We start from the raw sequence: 26,920 nt of genomic DNA, 5'->3' as shown, positions 1-26,920 counted from the left end.
CTGGTCTCGAACTCCTGACCTCAAGTGATCTGCCTACCTTGGTCTCCCCAAGTGCTGGGATTACAGGTGTGAGCCACCGCACCCGGCTGATAGAAACTATTTAAAAAATTTATTTATGAGTCTCATGCCTTTCAAAGTTGTTTTTCTTTTTTTGTTTTCCTGTTTTTTCCTTCTTTCAATAGTGTATTCTGATATGATATGATTCAAAGGAAACCCAGGGACCAAAATTTCTCCTGGTTTCCAAATGACCTTAATTTTACTACAGTTTAAGATTCAAGTGTATAACAAATTTTTTTTTTCTAAAGCAGAATTTGGAGGAATCGGTTGTGACAATTCATAGAGATACATTTTTTTTTCTGTGCATGAAAAGCAGTAAAGTCCCTGACTCCTGGTTTTGAAACCAATTTCCCGTATCAAAAGTCTACAAATCTGTTGAAACTACCTCTATTGCTTAGGACTAAGAAACAATTTCTTTGTATGGGCTGACTGAACAACTATCTTTTAAATCTCTTAAGTATGTACTAGAATTAGTCTGTGTTTGCATACATACCTTTTACTTGTTGATATACACCAACACAGCTGAGGAAGAAAGACTAAGCTTTAGTTTCCACTTGGCCATCGGAAACTAAAGTCACTTAATCTCTCTAAGCCTCAGTTTGCTCATCTATAAAATAGGACAGTAATACCTGCTTTACAGGTATTTGGGAGGATTAAGTAAGAAAATGATAGAATCACCCTTGATAAGCTGTAGAGCATTTACAAATAGAAAACATAATCAAGATTCCACTTAGCTTGAGGATTCAGACACAGAGTTTTGCAGAGTGGCCAAGTCACAAAAGGACTCCTCAAAGGCTTCTACTCTCTGGTGTGACACTGGCACAACACCTGTTGCCCCGGTAGCAAGACCTTTGTTTCAAAATGTTTCACTAGGAAACAGTTAAAAGCTGTTCTTTGGTTAAGCGCACTGACTCTTATTTGGATACTACTGCCTCTTTAGAGCTTAGATCTGCATTCTTCAAATGGAGAAAAGGAGAGTAGGCATAAAACTACAGAATGCAGAGCCTGGAACTTAGTAAGTGTTATAAAACATTTGTTTAAAAAAGAAAACATGAGTGAATAAACCCAAAGCATTCATCTATTTTAAATTACCCCAAACGCCATTTAAAATACAATCTGTAATTAGGACAATCAGGTTTGGTGCTTTGGACATAATAAACACTGAAAAAATAAAGAGGATGACTGGAGTAATGATGTTCAAATAAGAAGTTAAAATATTAACACTAAAACACTATAACTGTACTTTTAATTTAAAAAAACCTAAAAACTAATGACATTGTTTTCGTCTTATTTAAAAAAAAACCACCAATATTCCACTTGAAATGTTTGTGAGATATGCAAATCCACTGATTTCCAAAATTAACCTTATGATATTTAAAGATGATATATGCCTTGTTGTCTATGGATACCTGCCAGAACTTGTACTTACATATTTCTAAACAGCTAATTCAGCAATATTTCACATCAGTTTCCCCCTCGATTTTTCTAGCTATCATGCCCTGAGAGCAGTTCCTATCTTTGACCTTGAAAACTCTCAATAAAAATCAGTCACATTTCTGATTCCTAGAAATTCAGAGTGTCACCAAACTTTCAGGTACAGATAAATTCTTGTCTGGTTATCCTGTATTGTGAAATGCAAGCTCTTCATTATTTCAGAAAATTCTATATCAGGGCTGATATTGAATCTACAATTTTGTGTTTTAAAACACCAAACATCATAGTGAAATTTAAAAAAAAATGAATTTCAGAATTCTGAGTGTTCATATGTTAAGCTCCTACATAATTCGTTTATTTTTTCTTTCCATCAAGCCACAGAAGTTGACCCCAGTAAGGCCATTAAGTTGACTGATTTCATTTGTAATATTTTTGTTCACACTCCAAAAATCAAATTGTTCATATTCCAAAAATTAAGTCATTTGACGTTTATCAATATTTCAATGATTTTCCATATTATCCCAAATTATTTGAGAGCTATGACATACCATATTAACATTTACATATGAAAAACAGAAGCAAAAAAGCAATTTTCCTAATAGAAGGCATTTAATCACATTGAAATAAGATCTTATAGGGCTGCCCCTCACCCCACGTTATACTTTCTGGAAGTTAAAGTTTGTGGCTTTAACTTACATGGGTTAACGTCCTCTGTAAGCTAAATCCAGTATCAGATGGACATGGCACGAGGAAACAGCCAGCGTGAGGAACCAGGTCCTACTGTTAAATCTGCGTGCCATGTTCAGTCAAGAACAAAATAGTCTTTCCCTAGTCTCTGGCTTCTCTGGGGTTTAGGGGTGAGAATATAACTGAGTTTAGGATAGACACACCCATCAGAATTGTTCTTGAAACCCTTTGCATTTCAATCAGTGCAAAATGCTTTTTAAATATTCCTGCTAACACGTGCCCAAGAGAGAAGAGTCGGTCTCATATTTTCCCAAAGATCAAAATATCAAGAGATGGGAAATCCTTCCATAGAAAACCTTATTATCAAGGCTAAGGCAAGCACCTGGAGAATTAATAGCTGACATACCTCATTTTAAACACCTACCATATGTTCATGGAAAATATAGCCATGTTACTTATCACTTTCTGTTTTCCTTTCACTGGTTTATGTTTTGCCTTGAATAAAAACTGCATGAAAACATAGTCTTACGTTACCAGGTATGCATCTTCTCCATGGAATAGCTCAATAACATTTTTAGTGTTTTATTTATGCAAGCAAAAATGCTCCTCAAATCAGTGCAGCTTGAACTGCTTGAAGAATGCTTTTTGAATTCCAGAAGACTGAAGTTTTTTCTAACATCACTCAGGTACAGATACTTCCCAAAAGGCCTGTGGCTGCCTTTTTCCCTTCTTGTTTTTTAAATCCCGTATCTGTGTTTCAGTTTTCTTTAAATTTATTCATAGTAGAATCATGAAACTTCTTAAGGCAAGGCAGAGGGTTTATAAAAAATAAGGGTTTTTTTTTTTTTTTCCAGAGTTACATGAATTTACTGAACATCTACCATGTGCTAAGTGCTCCACACATACACCTGCATCAATTTTCCCCTTTTTGACAACAGTCTGAGAAGGTAAGTTTTGTGCTTAGGTCACAAAGCTAGTGAGTGGTAGAGCTGGGAATCTAACGAGGTTTTGGTTTTTGTTTTTACTTCCAAATGTTGTTTTGGCTGGCGCACAACAGACGATGTTCATGTGCACAGCCACTCCCAGGGTGACTCCTAGGTGAGATGGCATTAAGAAAGCAAATGTGTAGGCAGGAGGAATAAGTTCAAGAGATCTATTGCACAACATGGTGACTACAGTCAAGAACAATGTATCATATGCTTGAAAATTGCTGAGAGCAAATTTTAAGAATTATCACCACAAAACAAAGTATGCGAGGGAAGGCATATATTAATTAGTGTGTTTAGCCATTCCACAATGGATATGTATTTCAAACCACGATGTACACTGTTAAATATATATGATTTTTATTTGTCAATTACAAAATAAACAATTTTTTAAAGTTTCTACTAAGACTTTATATAAAGTAAGGGAAATTAAAAGGAAAAGTCAAGAAATTATAAAGAGTTTTATTTTATTTTTTTTGAGATGGAGTTTTTGCACTGCCGCCCAGGCTGGAGTGCAGTGGTGTGATCTCAGCTCACTGCAACCTCCGCCTCTCTGGTTCAAGCGACTCTCCTGCCTCAGCCTCCCAAGTAGCTGGGACTACAGGTGGCTGCCACCATGCCCCGCTAATATTTTGTATTTTTAGTAGAGAAAGGTTTCACCATGTTGGCCAGGCTGCTCTCGAACTCCTGACCTCGTGATTCACCTGCCTTGGCCTCCCAAAGTGCTGGGATTACAGGGGTGAGCCGCCGCGCCCAGTCTATAAAGAGATTTTTTAAAACAGAAAAGCAAATGGGAATGCAAGTGGGTAAGAGTGGCTTCTTCTGGGCAGAATGATAGCCATATATCTATTCTATTATATTATTATATGTCTATAATTATATTATTATATGTATACTTATACAGATATATAATTGGAAACATCAGTTCTTAAATACTATGACACACCACAACTGACAGAGACTGAGGGTGCAGGTGCTATATCTCTGTGCCTAGGAACCTAGACAGATAGCAGCAGATCTAAGGGTTGACACTGAATTGCTTATAAACTTGCAGTAAAAAATTAACAGATTAATAGAAAATGATTATTTTTGTTTGCTTTCTAATATGATCAATGGAGACATGCAATTCAATTCAATATGTACTGTCCACCTACTATGGGCATGGACTGTAAAGAGGAGTAAAACACAATCCCTGCCTTCGAAAACTTAAAAACTCCAAAAGGGGAGGTGTGGTAAGTATATATATATAACAAATCAATAACAAAATTTTAGAACCAAAATTCAGTTGAGGAAAAACACACTTTTCAAGAATGTTTTATATACTTATTTAGAACAAGGCTTCTCATGGCATCAGTATTAAAGAAAAGGACTTAAATCGAATCCATGAAATACATAGTAAGAAATGAGACACACTGAAACAAACTTAAAAAAAAATCTTGTTGATTGGAAGGAATGGGGAAGTAAGGTAGCAAAGTGTTGAATAGCATAGTTTTTGACATCAAAGAGAATCAAGTTCAAGCTCCCAGGTGAATTTACTATTCATGTGATCTTGGGTGAGTCCAGGGATCATCACCTACTAGAAGGAATAATAATGCCTACATCATAGGGTTGTCATATGAAAGAAGATAATTCCTGTAGTAAAGTAGTTAATAGCACAGTGCCCAACACAGAGTCAACGAATATTAATAAATATCAATAAATATAACTTAGCCATAAAAGGTCCAATGTGTTAGTTATTCCAACAGCTGATACAGAAAGCAGGAGCCTTTTATTTACAGAACTCCCTATCTCTAATTCCTAAAGATAAAACTTAGGAGAGCCTGGTTGATCTTTATCTTTTTAAGTGATTTCTGGCAATAAGGGCTTTAGTGATCACAGGCCGCCACATAGTGAAGGGCATTCAGCAACAAAAGTGTAACCAGAGGAGAGCCCAGGCAAACAACCTGAATTCCACTCCATTTACTGCTTGCTGAGCAACTACTATATACAAAATACCTTGCTTAGGATCTAAAATTACTCAACTGAAAACTTTCCTGGTTAGTCCTCCAGAAAGGCACATGCTCTACAAGTACGTAACTTTAACCTGTGACAAGTTTTGAGAAGCAGTTATTTTCTGGTGAAACCATGGATTAAATGTACATCTTCTGTATTTGGTAAGATGATACATTACAAACCAAAATTTCTTAACGATTAATCCATGTTTCTTCTCAACAATACAAATTTGTTTCTGGTCTTCAGGCCAATTAATTTCCTTGGCATTTACAACAACAACAATAACAATAAGGATTAACCTTTTGTTAAGTGCACAGTATGTGCCAGAGACTGTGTGTTACGTGATTTACATTTTTGCTAATCCGTAGAGCAATTTACAGACGCAGAATCTGAGATGTTAAATGACCTGCCTGAGGTAACACTGTCAGTAGTAGCAGAATCCAGATGAATTGAATCCAGGCCAGTCTGGCTCCAGGATCTGTGCTCTTATCGCTGTACCACACTGGTATTGTGCTACAGGCACTGAAGTGTGCTTTTCATTGTATCCTTGCTTCTTACATGGATTGTTTTATTTTAAAATGCTAAGAAAATGTACTAATTACCCAAATACTGCAGGTTTATTGTAGAAAAGTTAGAAAAGACGGAAGAGTAAAAAGAAAACAAATTAAGTCTCAAATAATCTACCATCCAGAAAGGGTTAGTATTTTGTGTCTTTACCTCCCCAAACTTTTTTTTTTCCATACTTATTTGAATTTGTTTTTTTTTTTTAACAAAAAATGGGCTCATACTGCATATACTCTTTTCTAACTTGCTTCTTAAAAAGTTAATAAACATTCTTCCATATCAATAAATATACATCTCTATTACATTTTAATGGCTGCATAATATTCCACAATATGGATGCACCATGATTTGTCAAATTTGTTTCCAGTTACTAGATTGACTGCTTTTAATGTTATGGCTAAAATAAACATCATAATCAATATCTACTTACATTTTTGTTTCTTAGATCATTAATTTTTAAGAAAATTACTGGATGTAAAAATAAAGGGCCAAAAGTATGCATTTTTTAAAAGATGTTTAATTCTTTGGAAAGTCTGTACAAACTGAGAATCCCTTTGAAAACCTGAAACTGGAAATGCTCCACAATTTGAAACTTTTTGAGCACTGACACAATGCTGCAAACGAAAAATTTCACAGCTGACCTTATGTGACAGGTCTCAGTCAAAACACAGTCAAAATTTTGTTTTGTACATAAAATTATTTAAAACATTGTATAAAATTACCTTCAGGATATTTGAATAAGGTGTCTATAAAACACAAATAAATTTCATATTTAGATTTGGGTACCATCCCCAAGAATACATATATTATGTATATGCGAATATCCAAATCTGAAAAATTTTGAAATCCTAAGCACTTCTGGTCCCAAGCATTTCAGATAAGGGATACTCCATGTAGACACTCTTCAGCATAATATGAAAGTGTCCCTCTCCCACATCTTTGCCAACATTGGTGCTTTGGTGTTTGCCAATATGATAGGTGAAAACTGACATCTTAGCTATGTGTGGTGGCTCACGCCTGTAATCCCAGCACTTTGGGAGGCCGAGGCGGGCAGATCACCTGAGGTTGGGAGTTCAAGACCACCCTAACCAACATGGAGAAACCCCGTCTCTACTAAAAATACAAAAAAAATTAGCCGGGTGTGGTGGCACATGCCTGTAATCCCAGCTTCTAGGGAGGCTGAGGCAGGAGAATTGCTTGAACCCAGGAGGCAGAGGTTGCAGTGAGCCGGAGATCGCGCCACTGCACTCCAGCCTGGGCAACAAGAGCGAAACTCCATCTCAAAAAATAAAAATAAAAAAAAAACAAAGAAAATTGGCATCTTATTTTTTATTTCCTTAAGATAAAATTTTTTTTCATGGTTACTAATCACTTGCATTTTTCACTAATGAATTACCTAGTGGAGACATATCAGATGCATGTTTAATTTGATTGCATACACTCAGCAACATAATAACTTATATGTAAATAAAATTACATTTTGCATACATTTCCTTTATTATATATAGTCTATTGCATTTTACATTTATTACATAAATACATATATAACATATATGTATCACTCTAAAGGATTATGTAGAAACCCCCATACAATATAGATTTTATTAGAAATTTAGGAGATTTTTCCTTAACTTTGAAAATTCTCCATTTGTCATTTTATACTCTAATTCAGAATATTTATGAAAAAGATATGCCTCACTAAGTTTTATAAAAAGATGTGCCTCTATTGTGTTAAACCCCTAATTCATTTTTGGGGTACTTTTTTCTAACTTATTTTTAAGAGTTCTTTACATATCAAAAATATTAACCCCTATTTAGTCACATGTTTATGGCGAATAATTCCCCTCAGTTTGTCATTTTCATTTTAACTTTGTTTATGATGCTTCTTGCCATACAGAAAACTTAACTTTTTAATAGTTATATATATCTAACTGTGTTTTTCATCCCTGAGATCACACTCTGAAAGACTTCTGTATTAGTTCGTTTTCATGCTGCTGATAAAGACATCTCCAAGACTGTTTACAAAAGAAAGGGGTTTAATTGGAATTATAGTTCTGCATGACTGGGGAGGCCTCACAATCATGGTGGAAGGCAAGGAGGAGCAAGTCACCTTTTACACGGATGGCAGCAAGCAAAGAGAGCTTGTGCAGGAAAACTCCCCCTTATAATAACCATCAGATCTCGTGAGACTTACTGTCATGGGAAAGACCTGCCCCCATGATTCAATTACTTCCCACTGGGTCCCTCCCACAACATGTGGGAATTCAAGATGAGATTTGGGTGGGGACACAGCCAAACCATAACAACTTCTATAACTTAAAATTCCCTAACTAATATATCCTACCAATTTTGTCCTTTTATTTCTTACACTAAAATTTTTAATTCATTAGGAATCAAATGACATAATCTATTTTGTTTTCTCCCATTTGAAATGTCATCTTTATTTTCAAACTAATTTTATGTAAATTTTGGTATGTTCCTATACTGTCTCTTCTGTTCCACTGACAGACACCTTCATTTCAGTGCCTGTTTAAAGCTATCTTAATTACTATTGCTTTATAATATGTATTAATTAAAGTAGGGCAAATATCTTTACTGCTCTTTTAAAAATCTTAGGCTACATTAGCACATTTATTCTTCAAAATAAAACGTAGAGTAATTTTTGTCAGGCTTCTCCTCAAAAACTTCTTTTAAGATTCTGATGTGCAGACTGAGAAAAATTGTTATCTTTACAATATATCCCTCCATTTTTTCAAGTTTTCTTTTATGTTCCACAATTTCATTTGTCATTTCCTGCAAATAGGAAATGAACATTCCCTTTTAAAGTTGTTATTTGATATTACACACTTTATGATGATTTTATCTTTTATTACATTCTTTTATTGCTGATTTTAAAAAGCTATTGATATTTGCACATTGATTTTGTAACCTAATAAACTCATTGTTTTGAGTAGTTTTTTGATTCTTTTTATTTCATTTTGTTCAGATAGGCAATTATACCATTTACTAGTTATTTTAATTTTTTTTCCTTTCTGGTACTTACACTTCCAATTTTATTTCATTCTTTTTTCTTTTTTTAAATTTTTCCTGTCCTCCATTGATGAGAATTTCCAGATAAACTTTGAGAAAAGCGGAGAATCTGTAGCTCCTTTTTTATAGTGAGACTAGGGGTTCCTTCTCCCTAGGTAAAATACTAGGTATTATTTAAGGTATACAGTGTGAGTCTTTGATATGTGAGTGGGCGTGTGTGTGTGCGTGCATGTGTATGTGCGTGCATGGTGAGAACATTTGAGTTCTACTCTGTGATGGTTAATTATATGTGGCAACTTGACTGGGTTAAGGAATGCCCAGATAGCTGGTAATACATTATTTCTGGGTATGGTTGTAAGGGTAGACATTAGCATTTGAATCAGTCAACTGAGTAAAGGAATTCCACCCTCATCAATGTGAGCTGTCATCATCCCATCTGTTGAGGGCCCTGACAGAATGAAAAGGCAGAGAATGGGCAAATTCTCTATTCTTGAGCTGGGACCTCATTTTCTCCTGACCTTGTATATCAGAACTGCTGATTCTTGGGACTTACACTAACCCCCCAAAACCCCCCAGTTCCAGTTCTCGGGCCTTACATGTTGAACTGGGAGTTACACCACAGGCTCCCCTGATTCTCGGGCCTTTGGAATTGAACTGAATTATGCCATCACTTTCCTGTTTCTCCAACTTGCAGATGGTATGTCATGGGGCTTCTCAGCCTCTATGATTGCATGAGCCAATTCACACAATAAATCTCTATACATATATATATACACACACACACACACACACACACATATATATATATATAGCCTATTAGTTCTGTTTTTCTGGAGAATCCTGCCTGATAGATACTCTCTCAGTGCATTTCAAGTATACAATACAGGATTACTAACTACAGTTACCATGCTGTACATTAGATCTCCAAACTTACTCATTCAGCATAACTGAAACATTGTACCCATTTCTCCTATACCCTAGCCCATGGCAACCACTAATCTACCCTCTACTTCTAGGAGTTGAACTCTTTTAGTATCCACATATGAGATCATGCAATATTTGTTTTTCTGTACTTGGCTTATTTCACCTAGCATAATGTCTTCCAGCTTCATCCATGTCGTCACAAATGACAGGATTTTCTTCTTTTTTAGTGTTGATTAATACACACATTGTAAGTTTGTATGTATAATCATTTTCGTTATTCATCTGTCAATAGATACTTAGTTTGATTCCACATCTTGGCCACTGTGAATAATGCTGCAATGAACATGGGAGTGCAGATATTTCTTTGACATACTGATTTCATTTCCTTTGGATATATTCCCAGAAATGATATTGCTGAATCACATGGTAGCTCTATTTTTAATTTTTCTGAGGAACCTTCATACTATTTTCCATAATGGTTATACCAATTTACATTCCCACAAACAGTGTGTCAGGGCTCCCTTTTCTACACATCTTTGTCAACCTTTATCTCTTCTCTTTTGTAACAGCTGTCCTAACAGGTGTGAGGTAATATCTCATTATGGTTTTGATTTACATTTGCCTGATGATTAGTGATGTTGAGAATTTTTTTCATATACCCACTGGCCATTTGTCTGTCTTCTCTGGAAAAATGTCTATTCCAGTTTTTGCCCATTTTTCAATTGGGTTACGTGTTTTCTCGCTATTGAGTTGTTTGAGTTCCTTAAACACTTTGGATATTATCTCATCAGATGTGTGGTTTGTAGATATTTTCTCCAATTCCTTTAGGCTGTATATTCACTCTGTTGATTGTTTCCTTTGCTGTACAGAAACTGTTTAGTTTGATGCAATTCCATCTGTCTATTTTTGCTTTTGGTCCTTATGTTTTGGAGTCATATCCAAAAAAATCATTGTCCAGACCAATGTCAAGAAGGTTTTCCCTATGTTTTCTTCTAGTAGTTTTACAGTTTCAGCTCTTATGTTTAAGTATTTAATTCATTTTTAGTTGCTTTTTGTATATGTTGTGAGACATCGGTCCAATTTCACTTTTGTGCATCTGCAGTTCAGTTTTTGCAACACCATTTATTGAAGACACTATACTTTCCTCATTGTGTGCTCTTGCACCCTTGTTGAGGATTAATTGACTGTAAGTGCATGGATTTATTTCTAGGCTCTCTATTCTATTTCATTAGTCTATATGTCTGTTTTTGTGCCAGTATTATACTGTTTTGATTACTATAACTTTGTAGTATCTTTTTAAAACAGTTAATATGGGGCTCCAGCTTTGTTCTTCTTGCTCCATATTGCTTTGGCTATTTGGAATTTTTTGTGGTTCATATAATTTTAGGATTTTTTTTTTCTATTTCTAAGAAAAATGACATCAGAATTTTGATAAGGATTGCAATGAATCTATGGATTGCTTTAGGTAGCATGGACATTTTAACAATATTAATACTTCCAATCCATGAACACAGTATATCTTCCCATTTATTTGTGATTTCATTCACTTCTTTCATCCATGTTTTATAGTTTTTTAGTGTACAGATCTTTTGCCTACTTGGCTAATTTTTTTCCTAAAAGTATTTTATTGTTTTAGATGCTATGGGATTGTTTTCTTAATTTTGTTCTCTGTTCCTTGTTAATATATTTAGAAACACAACTGATTTTTGTATGTCGATTTTGCATTCTGCAACTTTACTGAATTTGTTTATTAGTTCTACAAGTTTCTTGGTGGTGTTTTCAATATATAAGATCACAAGTTTTGTACATATAACATTATGTCATCTGCAGAGAAATTTTTACTTCTTTCTTTTTGATTTGAATCTCTTTTATTTCTTTTTCTTATCTAATTGCTCTGGCTAAGATTTCCGGTACTAGGTTGAATAGAAGTGGTGAGAGTGAGTTTCTTGTCTTGCCCTAATCTTGGAGGAAAAGCTTTTAAATTTCACTGTTGAGTATTATGTTAGCTGTAAGCTTGTCATATATGGCCTTCATTATGTCAACATATGTTCCTTCAAATACTTCTTCTGCATCTACTGAGACGATCATATGATTTTTATTCTTCATTCTGTTAATGTTGTATGTCACATTTATTGATTTACATGTGTTGAACCATCCTTGCATGCCAGGGATAAATCCCACTTGATCATGATGTGATCCTTTTAATGTGCTGTTGAATTTAGATTATTTGTATTTTACTGAGGGATTTTTGCATCTGTGTTCACCAGGCATATTAGCCTGTAATTTTTTTCTTGCAATTTCCTTGTCTGGCTTTGGTATTGGGGTAATGTTGACTTCATGAGATGAGTTTGGAAGTGCTCCCTCCTCTTCCATTTTTCACAAAAGTTTGAGAAGGACTGGTGTTAATTCTTCTTTAAGTGTTTACTAGAATTCACCAGGGAAGCCCTTAGGTCCTAGTCTTTTCTTTGTTCAGAAGTTTTTAACAACTAATTCAATCTCCTTACTGGTTATTTGTCTGTTCAGGTTTTCTACCTCTTCATGGTTCACTCTTGGTATGTTATATGTTTCTAGGAATTCATGTCTTTCTTTTAGGTTATCTCATTTATTGGCACAAAATTGCTCATAGCTGTCTCTTATAATCTTTTGCATTTCTGTAGTATCAGTTGCAATGTCTCCTCTTTCACTTATAATTTTACTTATTTGAGTCTTTTCTTAGCCTAGCTGAATGCTTGTCAATTTTGTTCCTTTTCAAAAAGCCTACCCTTAGTTTAATGGAACTTTTCTATTGTTTTTCTTCAGTTCAGAGAATTTATTTTTTTTCCTCTTATCCTCTTGACTACCACTTTTATTTTATTTGTACTTGATCTTTCTTAAGTAAGAATACCTATCTGTTGGTCCTCCATTCTCTGTTGTTCATATCATCACTTTCCTTCTCCTTTTCTTTCCATCTTTTTATCCTTCTCTGCACCATCATGGGAGATTTATTCAAATATCTTCTTCCATCACATTCTGATTTTCTACAGGATCAATTCTGTTCTTGACTCTTCTCAATGAGTATTTTAATCTTGCTCTTGTGCCTTTAGCTTCCTTACAATCTTCTTTCATCTTCTCCTGTTTGCTTTTTATCTTCTTCTGTCCTTTATCTCATCATTTTACTTTCTATTCCATATTTTTGCCTTTTGATAGAGGCCTTGTTTTCTTGCAATACAGTATTCTGATTATTTCTTCTGGATCTTGAATTGGAGCATTCTCAGGTGTGTTATTTGCTTTATTCTGATTACATGTAGCATTTAGAAAACTGAAATTCACAGTCTGCACTGCTAATTTTTTTTCCCATCTATGTCCCACTTCCTACACTGGCTTTCTCATAAGGATTGTATTTATTAGAATGCCCTGCACTACTGTTAACATCCCCCTACTTTCTGTTCGTTTGCTTCCTGAGAATTTCAATATCTGTTTGTTGTAGAAAGGTGACAGTTGAAGTGTCAGGAAAATGATAATCTCTCAGAGCAGTTCCCAAGAGCCAGAGAGGGATTTCTGCTCAGATTTCTGGTTGGCACAATTCCTGGTTCACTAGGTCAGCAGGCAGATGGTGAAAGAGTTATGAAGCATATTCTTACCTCTCACCATACTAATTCTTTTATTCAATAAAGAGGGCTATGCTATGAGTTGAAGCTCTACATGCCTTATAAATAGGACCTATGTCTCCCAGATTCTATTGGTATTAGTTTCTAGAGCCACTGTGATTTTTTTGTTATTTCTTGCATTTTCATGGGCATTGAGAAAGAAATTATACTGGAAACTGCTAGTTAGAGCCATTTTGATATGGTTCTTGTTGACCAGGTTTTCACATAATTTTTTTTTGAGACGGAGTCTCGCTCTGTTGCCCAGGCTGGAGTGCAGTGGCGCGATTTCTACTCACTGCAAGCTCCACCCCCCGGGTTCACACCATTCTCCTGCCTCAGCCTCCTGGTTTTCACATAATTTTATTTTGGGGATGATCAAGTCTTCCTTTTCATTAGCAAAAATTAACCACTTTTGTAATCTTACGTTTCACACCTCTCCCTAGTTAAACATAATCTTGCCTTCTGTATTCAGCTGTAGCATCCAGGTTAGCCTTTATTTAGCCAAAGTCTTTTAGCTCCGAATATTCTCTTTAGTACTCTGCTTTCAGATGCTGAAACTGGGATACTACAAATTGCATTTCGCCTTTGCTCCGGGCTCCCTGTTAGACACTGCAGTTAGGGAGCACTAGAGGAAAACTGGAAGACAGGAGGAGGGAAAAGAACTTGCTTCTTCCTGTGCTCTTAATGTTCCACCCACATTGCCTCAACAATGGTACTTTACTCTGGCAGCTACAGTTGGTTCCAGCTTCCAGCTTCCTTCAATGCTCCTAGAGTGAACTTCATTATTCTCATGGGTATCACAACGAGTCTGGCAGTTCTCTCCTCAGAGGTCTGAGGCCCAGCTCCTGAGGTATCAGTCCCAGCACTAGCTAGGTGGCTTCCTTTCTCAGAGGACTGACTCCCAACTCCACAAGGCTCTTCCTCTGGCCTTCTAGGATCTGCTGACCCTGGCCTTTTCCTTTTGTCCTCTCAGCCCTAGAGAAGGTAATGGCTTTCAAAAGTGTTGTCTTGTTTTCATTGTGTTCTGTTTTGCTTTTTAAGATTACTAATGCCCCTTTCACCAAATGCCTGTGTTGAATTCTCTCTGTTAAAATAACTAGTATGATTTCTGTTTTCTGACTGGACCGTAACTATTACACAGGATGCTTTCACAAAATATTTGTGAGCGTAAACATTTCAGGAAGCCAGGCCAAGGGGTGTGTGGAGCTTGGAGCTATGCTTGATGATGGTAAAGTGTGTACCCCAAGATTTAGATAAGAAAACAAAACTTTCTGGACTACAGTACTGCCAGATCACTGAGTGTGGGGTGGGGTGTGTGTGGTAGAGAGTACACACAAGGAAATGGGAAATGGTCAAGTGCTGTGATTCACAGCTATAATCCCAGCACTGTGGGAGGTCAAGGCGGGAGGATCACTTGAATCTAAGAGTTTGAGATGAGCCTGGGCAACATGGCAAAACCCTGTCTCTACAAAAAATACAAAAATTAGCCAGGCATGGTGGCACATGCCTGTAGTCACAGTTATTTGGGAGGCTAAGGCAAGAGGATCGTTTGAACCTGGTATGCAGAGGTTGCAGTGAGCCAAGATTGTGCCTCTGCACCCCAGTCTGGGCAACAGAGCGAGACCGTGTCTCAAAGAAAAAAAAAAAAATTGTAGATTTCAAAGGTAAGCTTCTAAAACTTAGAAATTCTACCTGCAGCAAGTCCTTCTTGGGGTGAAATGACACTGGCTGTAAACTTTTCAAAGGGAAGTCAGAATCAGGCTGGAGTTCTTAAGAAGAATAATGTCTTTCAGGGACTGGGGTGAAATTATGAGAAAATGAACTGGCTAAATAAATGGTCACTGAAAATGAGAGCAACTCTGTCATAAGACACCTAATAACATCATAACACTTTGATGGCAAAGAAAAGGCATGTCAGCTGAGGGGCCGAAAGTCCCTTACTTCCTTTTCTGTTCACAGGGATCATCTTCATCTGATCTAAATGAATCTCAGCTATGATCGGTTTTGTTTGTTTTTTGTTTGTTTGTTTGTTTTTAACACTTGTCTGTCACCAAACTGACCACTGGGATTAAATCAAAGAAGACATAACACTTAGTTTCGATGTTGAGAATACTGTTTGCATTGAACATCAGATCTATACAAAATTTTGGTTCAGCTCTTTTACTTTAGAAATGCTCATTCATGTCACTGGAACAACATTTTAGACTCTTAAAAATGCCACAGAGTTGCAGTTATGTAGGATGAAAAAGTTTAGAGATCTAATGAGGACTATAGTTAATCATGTTGGACTGTATACTGGAAATTTGCCAGGAGTAGATTTTAGGTTCTCTTACCACAAAAACAAAACAAAAATAAGAAAAGAAAGGCAACTATATGAGATGCAGGACATAATAATTTGCTTGACTGCACTAATCTATATATATATATGTATCAAAACATCATGTCATATACCTTGTATATAATAAAGCTTTTTTTAAAGGCCAAATACTTATTATCTGAATGAGTCACATCAGATTATTTTGTGAGGGGAGGAAACTTTATCCTTTGGGGAACCCCAAATCAGTATGTTTTCCTTGTTTATCTACTTCTTAATTGTATTCCAAATACAAGTTCAGAGACAATGAATGTTAGCTGACATTCCTGTTACTGGGCTTGATAAACCTTTCAGACACAGCAAAAATATTGTCATTTCTTACAAGGGTCCTCTCTAGACAACTGCTATGACTTTACTTGTTATAATAGATAACAGTCCTGAGGAAAATAGTTTGCCTTGGCCCAGGATAGAATACCCTAAGGCACACTGCATAAGTCATTACGTAGTGGATTTGTAGAAAGAAGGAAAAGATTTATTAAAGTAGAAATTTACAATAAATACCCATTAGCTATGGAAATCTCTTAAAACAATAACCATCAACCATTCTTTCATATGAAGATAACTCTTTTCTCTCTCTTCACTTCAATGAGATGTTCAAGATTTGGCAGGTCCCCCAAACAATACTTTGCATTCCTCTAAGAATTTCTGAAGCATTTTAAGATGGTTAATTCATTGTCTTTTATAATACAACCAAAACTTATTTATTATTAGATCATCTTATCCCTTCTGCATGGAACAAGACACCAAAGTAACATACAGAGGAAAATCTTGCATTAAGAAATGAAAAAAGGCTAGCAAGAGAAAAGGAGGGGGGGTGCCTGTTTTGTAGATACTGAGACCCACCAGTGATTACAAAGACAGCCAGCTTCTATAAACACATCTTTAATTAATCCTTTAACTGTTAGACTTCAAACCACCACCATTAAAATAATATTTCTTTTTATCTTCAGTGCTTGACATTTCCTTCATTTGCGGACTCATTAACCATCAGAAAGCATGCTAAACACAAAGAATCATGTTCTTTGAGAGTTAACAAGTCAGGACAGTACTAGAGAGGTTAAGTGACCACTTAGACAATTTGGGGGAAGAACCAAACAAAAGCTCATGGTTTTCCTGTAAATTTTCAGCCCAGTGGGATTTCTGCTTGCACCGTCACTGCCCAGCTGCCCCCTTATCATGCAAGTGACCCAACTCTGTCATTTATATGCTCATGACAGTATTCGCCTTTGAAAAGTCAAGAGGTTTAGGTTTGGTGTAGGTTCAGTTTGGGAGGGTAGTAATATTTGCCTTCAGGACTTTTTCTTTCAGTTTCAATTCCCTTGCATACTCGTGTGGCCTTCCAGTCACACAGGGTCAGCTCGGACTACAACTGCCTTAGGCCCAGATATGGTCTCTGCCCGAGGTTCCTTTACTTCTCCCAAGCCATCAAAACGCTTCCCTGAGATCTTCTCATTGAAAATGAATGTTAACATTGGTCTAATCACATAAATATAACTACCATTACAACTCTAGTAGTGATACTGCACTTCTATTACTACAGGCTAACTCATGTTTACAGAACTATGTGCCACATTTCACAGAATGGAATAGTTTGTTGGTTTACCAGCAATTATTTGGCAGTTGCCAGATATTTGTTGACCATGACATGACAGTTGTTTCTGTAGTGTAAGTATACAGTGTAGCAACATGCCAGCTTACTTGTTGGTAGTCCCCATTAGGCTGTAGGTCACTTGAAGTGGGGGCATTGTATCTTCATCTGGAAGCAGTTATTTTTGTACACACTCCCCAAAGAAAACAGTTTGATTTAAAGTTTAAATGTATTGATTCAATGAGTAAATGAATCCATGCTTTGTTGAATCTGCAGGAAAAAAATTAACTTTGTCTAATATCAAATCAGTCAATAGAGCTAGTGTGGAAATTATAAATTTGTTACTATTAAAATAAATGATAATTTTGAGTGACTAAGCTGTCAATGGAGTCTCTTGTTCACTTAAATCATTTTCAAAAGACCTCCTTTTGGCGTATCTGGAAACATTTTATTTGAAATTATTATTTTGGTTTGAATTTTTACCTATCAAAAGAACTAGTCAAAAAAGAAAGATGAAAGGAGGCACTCAGTATATACAGTTTATTGGTATAGTTTAGTGGGCTTTTATATATATATATATAGCTTTAAGATGTAATTCACATAACATACAATGGACCAATTTAAAATGCACGATTTGACATTTTTAAGTATATTGTAGATTTTAAAAAGAAGCAAAAACTTAACATTTTTAGTACAATAATTTCAAGTGTGAGTGCCAGAAAGGGAGATAGGGCTTTTCAGGAAAAAAAAAAAAAAAAAAAAAAAAACCCTTGATATTGAGAGCTATTAGATAAATTTTCTTCTGAGGAAGGATTTGAAGCTCTGAAAATCTAGGAAATGTAAATCCAACATGCGCTAAACACAAGACTATGAGGCTTTTTCCTGAAATGAATAAATGAATGTTAGTTTTTTGCCTCTTTATTTTCTGTGAATCAAGGGCATGTATAACTATTTTTCAGCTTTACCTCATGAAAGCTCTGAGCTTTCCCTTCATGTTAAAATATATTATTTAACATTTGAGTATGTCAACACCACATTAGGCATGTTAAAGAACAGAATTAGCCATGCTTCGTACGCAAGGGACTTGTCTACTAAGTATCAGACTAAAGCAAAATGCTCTAGAATTCCCTCACATCAAGCAATCCATAGAGTGATATTTTCCCTTAATTCTTCTGTAAAATCAATGAAATTTTTTTCTCTCTCTCTCTTTTTTTTTTTGGTGCAAACTCAAAGGAACACTCTTTGATTTAACATATACCTTTAGAAGTTCTGTTTGGGCACATTCCACATCTTAGTCTTTTATCATGGGACAGAATCAATGACTACATTTAGAATTAGGCCTATTAAATGTGGTTTCTGTCACAAAGCAAAAGGAGTTCCCATTTTCACTAATTCTGTCATCACCTACATTATTGTAGGTGGGATATTTAAACAAACGAGAACTTATTTCTCTCATGCATCTTCACAGGGTACACTAACTTAATAAGGTTGATAGTATAATACAGTGAGAGAGCCTGAAGAAAATAAATACAAAATGCTTTGGTCTAGGCATACTTTTGCAGTGTAAAAATAGTTGAAGTAAAATTTTTAATTATGCTATAGTCTAAGATGCTTTGTGAGCATTAGAAATATAAGGCAAGTACAAAGTATAAACTCTTAAAGCTATCAGGCTACACTCTTTGTAAGATGATTAAAAGTACACATTAAAGTGTCAATTTTCAATCAAATAACTTGTTTAGTCACTGAATTGCTAATTGGCTTCATTTATAGTTTTACCAGAGGCTCCTTAAACTTTTTGGTCTGCCAGATTAACTCTGCTTGGATAAATATACTATAATCAACTAGATTAATTAGTCAAATTACCTCAGTATTTCTCCCTCAATACTTAGAAGTTGAAAAGTTCATAATGTTGAAATTAATAATTCAGCATCAGTTGCTAGTGTAAAGTTTTTTTAAGACTAAATGTAATAGTGACAAGTGTTACAAATTCAGAAATATTATAATTAAGCAAGCAGATGTACATTTTGAAATACTGCCTCAATGAATATTAAAACATCCTGAATAAATTCTTGCTAGAGTTTAATTTGGTGATATAAATTGTTGAAAGAAATAATAAAATGATTAGCACACAGTGTTTTCAAAAAGATCTCATTGTCATTTACTGTAAATGGTGTTGTCAATATGCTAGTTCATAGATACATTTGGGAAAACTTGGCCCAGATGGTTCTCTCAGAGACCCCATCGAATCTAGGGTGTTATTTCATGGACAAAAAGATCTTGTCTTAAGATATTACGCCTTGAAACTGGGTCTGAGTTTTTTCTACCAGAGAGTGTAGTACTTTCTCAGAGCAAATACTCGTGAAATTAGATAATTTCATTTTGCAAACAATCTGGAAAAGATTTGGAGAATGAGGAAGAGGGGGAGAGAAGGGGGGTGATGAGAGGAATCTACTCAGGTTTTCTAGCACGGATTTTGAATTTTGCCTTGAGATATTTAGAATTGAAATAATAAAAAGGTAATCATATTACCTAACTTTGGATAGAAAATGTAAACGAATCCCAAATTTCTAATACTTACTCTTCCTGCTAAAACTATGAGTCTTCCTAATGGAGAAGAAATAATGAAAAGTTAAATAGCCTGACTCCACACTAATTCTTGCAAATTATCTGTAGCTGAGAATTGTTACACAGTCATTTTATCTTCAAAAAATGGCTGCAAAACGTCAATGAATAGGTAGTAAGAGGAGTTTGGAAGGATGAGCACACCAATAACATTATTAAAAACCAGAGGTAGGTGAATTATTACCTGGATTTCCTTTCATATGATTGGAGAGAAACCCAAGAGAGTTTATTCTGGAATCTTTTTCTATTCTATAAATATTTAAATGAGGCAAAAAGAAACTTCTAGAATTCCAGTATTTAAATAATTCTTCTATTGTACTTTCATTAAAAAAAGTAATAATCCACTTGTCAAAGTCTCCCGGGGCATCACATCATTCCTTATAACTGTCCTTTATATTCTAAATGGTAGATGGATCTCTTAGTATGTTTCTTCAAGGTGAAGAAAATAAAATGGAAGCATTTGTTTTTCAACAAAAAGGTAACTGTCAGCAGGAGATGCAAAGTTTGCAATCTGATGGTTGTTAAGTACGATTTTAAAGCTCGTCTGAATCTTTGAGACTGGTTACCTCATTTGTAAATTAGGAATGTCACCTCCGAGATCCCTCAAAGAAAATATTTGTGCATTAAAATGTAAAGGCTGCGTGTCTGTGCTGCACTGTCAGGCACAGCAGTTTGGGTTCAGCATTTTCAGCAATCTTAAAAGTCAAACTCACGTAATCCATTATAACTGCATCTACAAATGTCTTCAGGTAAATTCAGAAGACTGAAGCGAAAGTTTTTTTTAGCCCAAAAGGTACCTTCTACTGAGGTTCTTGCAGAATGTCAGAGTGCTTTAAATTATGGTGCTAATAGAGAGAGATTACATATATGTAAGTGTGGACATTTTTATGAACCAAATCTTACAATGATAGTCTTGTCACCAGGATCAAACAGAAGCTCAACCCAGCTACCTCCATCAGGTGTGAAGTTGAGATGATTTTCAGGGTCAATAAAGACAAAGTAATTTTAGATTAAATGCTTTGTTTTCCAAAAGAAAAAAAAAGTATGCACATCTCTATTCATGATGTGTGTGTGGGTGGTATAGTTTTGAGAACTTGAGGAGAGTGGTGCTTGGTATAACCTAGGCAGTAAGGGAAAGCATTTAAAAATACTGTCAACGATTCTGGCAGGGAAGACTGTATAAATATACTGTAGACTCAAACATAAGTGAGCTGGTTAAAAAAAGAAAAGAAACTGCAAAGGAAAACTTCAAAACTTCTACCCCCATGATGAAATAAATTACATAAAGGAGGAAGTTATCAAGGGTTTTCATACCCACCTTCTACCTAATTTCAAAAGCCTAGTTCTTAAGGAATTTTCTTTTCAAATCTGAGGATTCAGTATTCAGCCAATATAATTGGTCGGATAGTTTTAGCATATTTTGTGAAATCATTTATAAGACTACCAAATGTCTTGGGAACTTTTTCCTCTAATCACTCCTGAATCCGTCCAAATTGGTTTTAAATTATTCCATTCGTAATGGTAAATTTTTATTACAAACATGTTTTTTACTCCAATTTAAACACAGATATGTCAGTTTGAAGTTGAAATAATTAGATCCTACATGGTTTTTTCATGCAGCACATTATTATATCAAAAATCCTATCCCATCATGGAAAAGATGTGAAAGGTTTATATACATTCTGAGTTAATTTATTTCATTAAATGGCTTATACTGTGCATGTAGGTGTACATTTATTTTCAAGCACAAACATGCAAATACACAGAACCATGAATTATATGACACAGCATCCCTTTTAAAGTGTGTTTTTTCTTTTAAAAATCTTTACATGAATAATATCCACCATCATGGACCTTGAACACTGATGATTCTGGCTAACGCTTTTATCCTTTGCTTGAAATTACAGGATCAGTCTAGCCAGAATTTATGAGAACCAGACCTCAGACCTCACATAGCTCACATATTAGACCATTAGGCATCTAACTACCTCTGAACAATTTCAATGCATTATCTCGCCTTTTCCCTGGGGCACAAACTTCACTCGTCCATACTTTTAATATATTTTGTCTGCATGAAGCAGATCGAGTTATTACATGCCAGCGGATCACAACTTACAGAAATTTCATTGCTTCCCAACGATGCAACAAACGTCTCTGTTCTCCTCCCTGATATGGGGCTGAAGGGAAATGGTCAACGCTGCAAATGTCTGTAAATTATCCGGCGGTTTTATGTAAAGTCTATTTGATATTTTTACTTAAACACTTAAAACATTTTCATACATTCCCACCCGTAGACACTTAACCAAGGAAGGCCATATCCACGCACTTATTTTTCTAATTGCATGCCACTTCAAATGAACTAGGAAAGTGCCTAGATAAATGAAAACCACCTAACTTTTACTTTCTCCAGTACATTCCTGATTGAACATCTCTTGTTTTTACTTACATGTTGATTTGCAGGTTTCTAAGTCTTACAAGCCAGAAATTTATTTGCTCTTCAAAAAAGAAATTTAGTGATCAAAGATTTAAAAATTAATTGATCTTTGAACTCTCCTAAACCTTTTACCTGGATTAATGGCAAAGCCATTACGTTCTTTTCTTTCATTATGGTTTTTTTTTTTTTTCCTCTTCAGCAAGGCTGAACAGGAAACAAGGGTGATCCTATCCCGTCCCTAGAGGCAGTTCATCAGCTAGCTCGGTTTACAGCTATAAAAAAGAAAAAAAGAAAAGAAAAGAGAAGAGAAAAAGAAAGAAAAAAAACCCTAGAGGTAAGTAGCACTTAGAAATGTTGCGGTTTTATTATAAGGAACTATTGTGGTAATGCGAGCACACAATAGGTATTTTTCTTGTTTGACTTGAATCTTTGTATTATTATTATTTTTCATCATCCATTCTGAAGTTAGGTTTCTGGGACTTCTGGGCTAGTTAACCATTTCCTCTAGTCTGAGATACACACACACACACACATATATATACACACACACACACACACACATATATATATATATTTTAAATACTGGTGAATAATTATGCTTAGGTTTTCCCAAAAACATAGTTGGTAAAGGAAAACCAAGCTAGCGTTATCTAAGACAATTTTCTCATTTAGTTCCAAACTAAAACAAACAGCAATGAAAGGTCATTAGTCTCACAGACTAAAATTGTTTTGATGAAGGCCAGCTTTCCATTCTGTTGACAAGCGTCTCAATTCTTTTCAACAGCTCTAGGTGTTCACACTGGAAGAATGTGGGGCAGTTGGGGCAGTCATCAGCCTCAGGGAACCAATGGCTCCTGGTGACAATTTGCAGAGCTACCACTAGTCAAACTGTTTCTCCTCCCCTATTTTTTTAATCGAGATTGGGATAATTAATAATGGAAATTCATTCTTAGTGGTAGATTTGAATACAAACACTGCTTGAATTTCTGCTGCTGTATATTGCTGTTTAGCAATAATGAAGTCTCATCATAATTGCGTGTTTCTTCAGAGTGAAGTTAAAGAATTTAAGGGGATCTATAAAACTTCACCAAGGTTTCTTCCAAGAAGGCACTGTTTCTTTCTTAGTAGGTAAAATATCATGGCCCAAAACAGAATCAGTAAACAAGAGACATGGGACAGATGGAACGGAAATGGAACCTCTGCGGATGGCCTGACTGTCCCATAGCTTCCATGCTGGCTTGAGAGCTGAGAGCTGACCAAGACCTAAACTGCATGATTTTGTCCCATTGTCTTCCCAGCTAAAAGTGAGAATCACCATTTCTCAGCCAGAAATGGGAGTAACTCTCCATATTACATCCTTGCATTCAGGCCTCCCCTTACCATTTACTCTCAGAGGTTTTACTTGTCAAGTCCTCTAACCTCTCCAAAACTGGATGTCAGAGCTGTGAATCACTGAAAGGGAAGCCCTCAAGGGCTGGAAGGGTGAATTCAAACAGTCTCTGAAAAACTCAGGGTAAAAAGCATTGTATAGGAATAGCTCAGGGATTTAGAAGTCGGGAAATACAGGTTCTATTTTGAGCTATGCCTTGAGCATGTTGCTCTCTTTACAAAAATTGCCAGATGTGAGAGGAAAGATTGCTTACTTTGCCGAGTGTTTAAGGAATTCTTCATCAGAGAATCTGATTAAAGTTCAGAATGAAACTCAGCTAATGGCTCTTTTAAAACAAAACCAACAAACACACACACTGGGTTGACAAGCTATTTTTCTGGGTTAATTTTTTTTTTTTTTTTTTTTTGAGACGGAGTCTCGCTCTGTCGCCCAGGCTGGAGTGCGGTGGTGCGATCTCGGCTCACTGCAACCTCCGCCTCCTGGGTTCACGCCATTCTCCTGCCTCAGCCTCCCGAGTAGCTGGGACTACAGGCGCCGCCACCACGCCTGGCTAATTTTTTACATTTTCAGTAGAGACGGGGTTTCACAGTGTTAGCCAGGATGGCCTCGATCTCCTGACCTCATGATCTGCCCGCCTCGGCCTCCCAAAGTGCTGGGATTACAGGCGTGAGCCACCACGCCTAGCCTTGATTTCTCTATTTACCACAGGTGCCAAGGTACAAATGTGCATAGCTTGAGCATATTTAGGAAGATGAAGCATACCACCTGTACAGGCAGTTCACTCCACATTCAGATCACTGGCGCTTACAAAGTGCTGACTGAGGTCAAGCTGAAAACTGTAGCCCTGCACCTTCACTGATCCTTGCCCTATCCCCCGTCATATCAGAGAGCAAGCCCAGTTGCCTTCCTCCACATGGAAATCCTTCAAACACTTAAGGACACTGTACTGTCCCCTTAGATGTTCTCTTCTCCAGTTCAAGCATGCACTCTTCCTTCATGCCATTTTCCTCACAATGGGCTAGAGGTTGTTGATGTCCTCCTTAAACGTGGATCCCATAAATGGTACCATAGTTCAAAGCCAGTTTGATCAGCAGGGACTACACTCTGTATGACTTCTACCATCCTGGATACATTGTTGTATAAATACAAGGTTTTATTTTTTTGTTTTGTTTTGTTTTGTTTTGTTTTTTTTGGTCTTCCTTTGTCACCCAGGCTGGAGTACAGTGGTGCAATCACAGCTCACTGCAGCCTCCACATCCCAGGCTCAATCAATCCTCCCACCTCAGCCTCCCAAGTAACTGGGAAAAGAGATGCGCACCACCACACCTGGCTAATTATTTTACTTTTTGTAGAGATGGGGTCTCGCTGTGCTGCTCAGGATGGTCTCAAACCCATAGCCTCAAGTGATCCTTCCACCTCAGCCTCCCAAAGTGCTGACATTACAGACATGAGCCCCAGTGCCTGGCCAAGGCTTTCTTTTTTTTCTCCAAATCATTCCATGCTTACTGTCAGCTAAAATCTCTTCTCTGTCACATAGTTCCTGCCTTATATTTGTATAATTAAATTATGGTACTTAAACACTCTTTACATTTATCTTCTTTACAGTTTCATCTGGTTCGGGTTGGCCCATTGTTTCAACCCATTCCGAACTATTTTCGGCCACAAGAAACAAGCTAAGGACTTCATAACCTGCTTGAAGCGCACTGCTCTGAGGGCTTCCACATTACGCCAAGAGTTTCATCCATGCAAGAGCCCTGTGAGGTCGAGATTCCCCTCCTAACTTAGTTGATGAAACTAAGCCTGGAAGATTAAGCAAATTGCTGACGGTCACACTCCAAGTACTGGCTGAAACCAAGATTCAAATCTTCAGCATTCTAACTGTATACGAGTAGTTCCTTCCATTCTTCCGTGCTCTTCCTTAGGATTTCTTTGGATTCTGTTTCTGACGTTTAACACGTTGGCTCTTTCTTCATATTCAGGTAGAGTCATCAATGTCCTCAATCAATTCATCATTTTGGAAAAAGTTGCATATAACCGGCCTGAAGACAAAGCCAATTGAGCTCAGGTGCTAGCAATCTCTTTGTGCTGTCTTTCATTACAAAGCCATCCAACCAAACTCTCGCTGGCCAGTAATTTTTCATTATGCTCACAAGGACATTGTTGGCTCATTTATTTAATATATAGAGTGTCTACTATATGCCAGGATCAGTGTCAGACACTGGGCATACAGCGATGAACCAAACTGACATGGTCATCACGACAACCTTGTCAGAGGTCAAGACAGGTCTGGTTTAATTTACTCATAGTAAACCATGCTGACTCGTAGTGATCAATGCTTCCTCTTAGTATGGAAGGAACTGCCACAATGACAGTTTGTACTGAGCCCAGCAAAATGAGCAAGGTAAAGGCATGCAGAACAGTGCCATTAAGAGTGATGCTGTTCTGAGAATCATAGGCTCCAGCCTATGGTAGCAACTTGACCCATCCTGCAGGGAGTTTTCATTTGTAAGAACCCAGGGCCGAGGTTTTCATGTTTCCAGCTGCATGACAAGTATATCCCTCTCCCTGTAACCGTTCACTGACAACAAACACACTTTTCCAAAGGCAAACACCTACAGAATTTGATTAGAAGACAGTCTTTGAAAATTGATCAAAGTGAAATTTGAGAGATAACTGTGGAAAATAATTTAGCTTCCATTTATTGAGCAACTATTATGTGCTTGGCACTGCATTGCACACTTTTATTTATTTTAGTCCTCATAGTAAACCTACTGGGAGTGTAATTTTTAAACTCCTCATTTAAAGTTTTTAACGTGCTTTTTTTTACACATGAGAAAATAGAAGCTTGGAGTGATTATGGCACACAATTGGCAAAGTCAAAGAGTCACCAGCCCCAGAACTGACTCCAAAAGCAATGTTCTTCCTACCTCCCACATGGAAACAAGTTGTACCCTTTTTATCTTCGAGTTATTAATATTCCAGCAAGGAAGAGTTTAAAATATCAGGAGAAAATAAAAAAGCAAATTTGGTGTGATACCTAAGGCAGTCACCTCATTATTATAGCCAATAATTTCTTCAGGCCTCAGTGTCTCAATCGGCTGAATTCAATTAATAGGACCTACGTATCACAAGGTCTGAAAAATGACTACAAAGACGTTTTTTTGAGAAACAGAAGATCAGGGCTGCTGCTTTTAGGAGCTACTCTACTTCCT

At 36.4% G+C, this 26,920-nt stretch overlaps 1 protein-coding gene and 1 long non-coding RNA gene across 7 annotated transcripts in view; one reads left to right on the top strand and one right to left on the bottom strand.

The window, feature by feature from the left end:
• LOC105492656 (Meis homeobox 2) overlaps positions 1-26,920 on the bottom strand; it is a 212,607-nt gene that overhangs the window by 83,310 nt on the left and 102,377 nt on the right. The gene's annotated exons all lie outside the window — the stretch shown is intronic.
• On the top strand, positions 965-25,449 carry LOC105492640 (uncharacterized). The gene is made up of 4 exons (XR_003020524.2): positions 965-1,072; positions 3,033-3,125; positions 22,518-22,652; positions 25,314-25,449. It is a non-coding gene; the product is annotated as an uncharacterized lncRNA (long non-coding RNA).

This window comes from Macaca nemestrina, chromosome 7 (assembly GCF_043159975.1).
Source record: "Macaca nemestrina isolate mMacNem1 chromosome 7, mMacNem.hap1, whole genome shotgun sequence".
Taxonomy (NCBI): Eukaryota; Metazoa; Chordata; class Mammalia; order Primates; family Cercopithecidae; genus Macaca; species Macaca nemestrina.
This window is presented reverse-complemented; position numbering and strand designations above follow the sequence as displayed.